This window comes from Engystomops pustulosus, chromosome 6, assembly GCF_040894005.1.
Source record: "Engystomops pustulosus chromosome 6, aEngPut4.maternal, whole genome shotgun sequence".
NCBI classification, from domain to species: Eukaryota; Metazoa; Chordata; class Amphibia; order Anura; family Leptodactylidae; genus Engystomops; species Engystomops pustulosus.
The window spans coordinates 148864199-148870606 of record NC_092416.1 but is presented as its reverse complement, the minus strand read 5'-3'; positions in this window follow the sequence as shown (position 1 = coordinate 148870606).

Here is a 6408-nt window from a genome sequence, read left to right as displayed (position 1 = left end):
CTACTTATATACTGAGAGGGGGTAGCTTCAGCGTTCTGGAGCTACCTATATACTGAGGGGGTGACTGCATTGTGCTGGGGCTACCTATATTCTGGGGGGTAGGCTGCAGTGTGGTGGGTATACCTATATACTGGGGGGTGGTTGCAGTGTGCTCATTCCTATATACTGGGGGAGGCTGCAGTGGGTTGCGGCTACCTATTTACTGGGGGTGGCTGTAGTGTGCTGGGGCTACCAATATACTGGGGAGGTGGCTACATTGTGCTGAGGCTACCTATATACTGGGGGGGTTGGCAGTGTGCTGAACACATATATACTGGGGACAGTGTACAGTGCAATCGGCAATGAAGTTTGGTTCTAGTATTTATGTATTGTACTCTTCAGCTATTAGTTGCTTGTCACTGGTGGAAAACATTGCTCATTTACATACAAAACCTGCAACAATTTCAATTAATATGTCATTCAAATACATTGTAAAGCCTGATGGAATGGATGACGTATATGGGGGTTATTTATCATTGGTTTTCTTGGCCTTTTTGGCATAAAAATCAGTCGCATTGAGGTTTTTTTGAGACTTTTCACTGATAAAAAGTCTCACAGGACTATTTATGCCGCCTCATTAATTTGGCGTAAACACCGAACTACTGCTAATGCAAAGCCGGATTTTGCAAAAAGTCTCATAAAAAGTCTCACAGTTACTCCAGTCCCCTGCTGGTCTATGTGCTGGGATTTTTAAGCATTTTGAAACTATTTAAAGAAAAATCTCAGACAGAAAATAGACCATAAGAACATGTATTGTCCCAAGGAGCAGCCTAATGATAAATAACCCCCTATCTGTATATTTTGCTACTGAAATATGCAACATCCCCCTCCGGGGCCTTGCCTTTTCTTTGGGGCTTGGAGGCAGCGGGGGCCCAGAATACCGGAGTGGCTGCATTGGCGGTGGTGTTGCAAATAACTGGTTCTGGACACATAGCCACGGTTTGTCAATAGGGAGGACAAATGTTATTTAATTTTAAGTAATAATAATAATTCCTTTATTTACATAGGTCACATGCCAAATCGGTCCCTGTCCCCAATGAGGTTAACAATCTAATCAACCTACCTGTATGTTTTGGGGTGTTTGAGGAAACCGGAGGACCTGGATGAAACCCACAAAATATGGAGAGAACATACAAACTCTTTGCAGATGTTGACCTTGGGACTTGAACCCAGGACCCCAGCGTTGTAATGCTAACCACTAAGCCACCATGCCGCCCTCAAGAAATACAGTATTATTTCTTGTATTGTAAAGTATGTGTAGCCTCATTGAAATGTGAGTTAGCCAATGGTAAGTAAGGTTATGTGGGATACTATAACTGAATGACAGCTATGTACAGTATATGTCACTGTGTACTGTTATTATATATAGGATGTATGATATATAGAGGGCTTCTCTAAATTAAAAACAGAAGCCCTGTACAATTATGCCTGGGAACATACTCATACCCACTTCTATCTGCCAAAGACGTCATTGCAGAGATAACAATCTTGTCATTGTTTTTGCTAATTTTTTTTCTTTTCCTCAACGTAATACTATAATGAAATAATGAACAAAAAATTGGGACTGGATCATTATCTCCATGATGAAATGTGTATGTTTAACATCACTTGTGATCCCTGTTGATCGTATCACTTAAAGGGGTGTTAACCCTAAATTCTCCAGAAGTATTAAGATGTATATGTTGATGTTTGAGAAGGTTAAAGGCTATATCTACCTTTACAACATTGTAATTATTCCCCCAGTGAAACTATAACAGTAAGAGGTAAGAGGTATTTGGTAAGAGGTCGGATCGATTAAAACTAACTTTGCCAACCTAAATTTTAAAAAAAAATGTCATTGCTAGAATAGGGCTGGGGGAGGATTATGGGGGGATATTTGGTGAGGGTCTTTTGGGGGGTTGACAGGTCCTCTTTAAGAACACCTGACTTACGGACAACGCCTAGTTACAAACGGACCTCTGAATGTTGGTAATTTACTGTTCTTTAGCCCTAGGCTAATACAGTGCCTACAAGTAGTATTCAACCCCCTGCAGATTTAGCAGGTTTGATAAGAAGCAAATAAGTTAGAGCCTTCAAACTTCAAACAAGAGCAGGATTTATTAACAGATGCATAAATCTTACACACCAAATAGTTATGTTGCTTAGTTATATTTTAATACATTTTAAACATAAAAGTGTGAGTCAATTATTATTCAACCCCTAGGTTTAATATTTTGTGGAATAACCCTTGTTTGCAATTACAGCTAATTATCGTCTTTTATAAGACCTGATCAGGCCGGCACACGTCTCTGGAGTTATCTTGGCCCACTCCTCCATGCAGATCTTCTCCAAGTTATCTAGGTTCTTTGGGTGTCTCATGTGGACTTTAATCTTGAGCTCTTTCCGCAAGTTTTCAATTGGGTTAAGGGAAGGAGACTGACTAGGCCACTGCAACACCTTGATTTTTTCCCTCTTGAACCAGGCCTTGGTTTTCTTGGCTGTGTGCTTTGGGTCGTTGTCTTTTTGGAAGATGAAATGACGACGCATCTTAAGATCCTTGATGGTGGAGCGGAGGTTCTTGGCCAAAATCTCCAAGTAGGCCGTGCTATCCATCTTCCCATGGATGCAGACCAGATGGCCAGGCCCCTTGGCTGAGAAGCAGCCCCACAGCATTATGCTGCCACCACCATGCTTGACTGTAGGGATGGTATTCTTGGGGTCGTATGCAGTGCCATCCAGTCTCCAAACGTCACGTGTGTGGTTGGCACCAAAGATCTCGATCTTGGTCTCATCAGACCAGAGAACTTTGAACCAGTTTGTCTCAGAGTCCTCCAAGTGATCATGAGCAAACTGTAAACAAGCCTTGACATGACGCTTTGAAAGTAAAGGTACCTTACGTGCTCGTCTGGAACGAAGACCATTGCAGTGGAGTACGTTACTTATGGTATTGACTGAAACCAATGTCCCCACTGCCAAGAGATCTTCCCGGAGCTCCTTCCTTGTTGTCCTTGAGTTAGCCTTGACTCTTCGGACAAGCCTGGCCTCGGCACGGGAGGAAACTTTCAAAGGCTGTCTAGGCCGTGGAAGGCTAACAGTAGTTCCATAAGCCTTCCACTTCCGGATGATGCTCCCAACAGTGGAGACAGGTAGGCCCAACTCCTTAGAAAGGGTTTTGTACCTCTTGCCAGCCTTGTGACCCTCCACGATCTTGTCTCTAATGGCCCTGCAATGCTCCTTTGTCTTTCCCATGTTGACCATGTATGAGTGCTGTTCACAAGTTTGGGGAGGGTCTTAAATAGTCAGAAAAGTCTGGAAAAACAGATCCTTAATCCAAACATGTGAAGCTCATTGTTCTTTGTGCCTGAACTACTTCTTAATACTTTAGGGGAACCAAACAGAATTCTGGTGGTTTGAGGGGTTGAATAATAATTGACCCATACTTTTATGTTTAAAATTTATTAAAATTTAACTGAGCAACATAACTTTTTGGTTTGTAAGATTTATGCATCTGTTAATAAATCCTGCTCTTGTTTGAAGTTTGAAGGCTCTAACTTATTTGCTTCTTATCAAACCTGATAAATCTACAGGGGGTTGAATACTACTTGTAGGCACTGTAATAGGTTATCAAAGGTGCCTGCAATGAAGTTTTATTGTTAATCCTGGTTCTGATGACAATCCAACATTTTTAAAATCCACTTGTCACAGAGACCAAAAAAAAATCTGCCTGGGGTTACAATTATAAAATATACAGTTCAAACTTACATACAAATTCAACTTAAGAACGAATCTACAGAACCTATCCTGTACGTAACCCGGGGACTGACTGTAGTTTGTTGGATTTACTTATAGAAGCTGAAGCGGAGAAAGAAAATGAAGATTACAAGTCAAATAATATCCAGAAACAGTGTAAGTCCAGATAAACACAATGGTCCGGAGAGAAACTGGTCAGATGATAATGAGTCCATTTATTGTAAAGAAAATATGAGCTCCCTGCAATGTTACTTAGCTTGTACTCATCTTATATGTCCAATGCATCTATTATATAACAAAGTTCTCTGATAACGGAGACCATTCTTTTTGTTTGCCCATATTAACATTTTTAATAGAATAAATTTGACATATTACACAACATGATGCGGAATCATGCAAACTGTAAAAAATATGAATTTACCAAACATTTGGTGTCCAGCCAACCTTGTGATATGTCTTTGTGGGGAGATATGAATAATAAATGTCACTGTCAGAAGTTGTTATTCCTCCTTCATAATGTGACCAGATGACCATTATAATACATAATTTCTATGAGAGCCAGCAGTGTCGCAGGCAGCAGGACACAGTAATGCTCTGTGTGTGTCTCCGCATATGAGTCTACTGGTGAATGTATACAGAGGTTGGGAAATCAGATTGGGACATATCACTATGAATAGTAAAAAGCTTGTTTGTATGTGATAGAAACAAGATTTACACATCGAGCTTGGACCATCACAAATAATTGGATCGGTGAGTCATCCTGGCTCTGATATCATCTTACATTATTCCTCATGTTGGATATTGACAAAGGTTCAACTTAATATATCGCAAATATATTATGATATTATAATATAATATACACCTCAACCTCATTGCGCATGTGCCGTAGGTCCGGCACACTGAGGGTGGTGTGTACTCCAGTTCCAATGAGGCATTGTTGGATGCAGGGGTCTTATTCAGGGGCGTAACTGGGAGAGGTTGGGCCCATGGCAAGTTTTAGACAAAGTGGGGCCAAAAAATGAAACAATTTTATGAAAAGTCACAATCAGTAAGAGGCTCCTTTAGCCCTGCACAATAATAACAAATTATAGTTACACACAGTAGTGGGTAAGTATCTGTAATATAGGATTGTAGGAGGATGTTATAGGACATAGACAGATGATAGGTAGATTGATAATAGAAGATAAAAAAGAAATATGATACAGATGTATAGATAGATGCTATATTTATAGATGCAGAAATATAAAGTAGATGTTATATAGATACAGTATTTCGAAATAGATACAGTAGAAGGGAAATAGATGATCGATTGATAGATGTAAAGTGTGGCAGGGTAGCTGCCACTACAGTAGATTTGGGTGAAGGTAAAATATGTTGCCTAATGAAAAGCTGGATGGATGTGTTTACTCCTCAGTAATTTGCATCCCAATGGAAGTCCTGCATAACTACCTGGTGCAGACTTTCCTCAATGGCTCCACCCTGGGAAAGATTCAGACCATGCCAAAGGCCTGTTGTGGCAGTGAACTGATACTGTGAGTTATGGGGTGCCTGGCAGTAGTCCTTCATTTGGTGAGGTAGGAAACCTCTATGTCAGTGATTTTCAACCTTTTTTGAGCCACGGCACACTTTTTATACTTAGAAAATCCTGGGGCACACCACCAACCAAAATAGCACAAAATGACAATAAAACAGTCATATTATACATATAGTTAATAATACAGATTCTAAATTTATTTTACTCATTGTGAAACCTGGGCCTGTTTCGATAAACACAAAAGGGATATCCTGGAAGGAATGGTGGAAAGACACACACAAAGCTCTTCCTCAACAGTTCTCAGTTTCTCCCTGTTTTTAGTTTTTATCGCAGTCAAGCTTGAGAAGCCCAGCTCACATAGATATGTGGTTGAAAATGGGAGCAATGTCAAAACAGCTTTGTTGGCCAGAATGGGGAACTCCTTGGCAACAGATAACCAAAAACTGTCCAAAGGAAGATCAGCAAACTTTAGCTTTAAACCGCGATCTTGCTTCAGTTCAATGAGTTCCTTTTGCTCCTTTAAAGTCATGTCCTTTCCAGCAACGGATATTGAGCTGTATGGGTCCCTAACCCAGTCAAGGCATTCTGTGAAGGCTGAAGAGAAATAGAACGATAACTTCTCCTCAAGAGTGTTATCGTACACGGGAAACAAAACACAGGGGGCACCATAGTTTGTGGAACTTTCCCTGCGGCACACCCGACCATGTGTCGCGGCACACTAGTGCGCCGCAGGACACTGGTTGAAAATCACTGCCCTATGTGTAGTTAGACCCGGAGCGGTTTAGGATTTATTATGATGTTTTCTTTATTTTGTATTACTGCCGAATATAATAAGCCCTGAAACGACTAGAGAAGGGACGTTGGACTGTATGGGGTGGGTTTAAAGCCTAATGGTAGTTTTTGGGGCTTGGCCTTTTAACCCTCCCATGTGAGGACACCAGAGGCGGTCTTTGGGGGCGGGTAAGGACCTGCCTGGGGGATTTATAAAGTTCGAGAGCACGTGGGGGGGCCTCTTTCCTTCTGCCCCTGGAGCAAAGAGGCGAGAAGTCACCCTCCAACCCTGCCCTCTTATTTGGTTATTTTCAGTTTCTTCTTTCTTCGGTTCT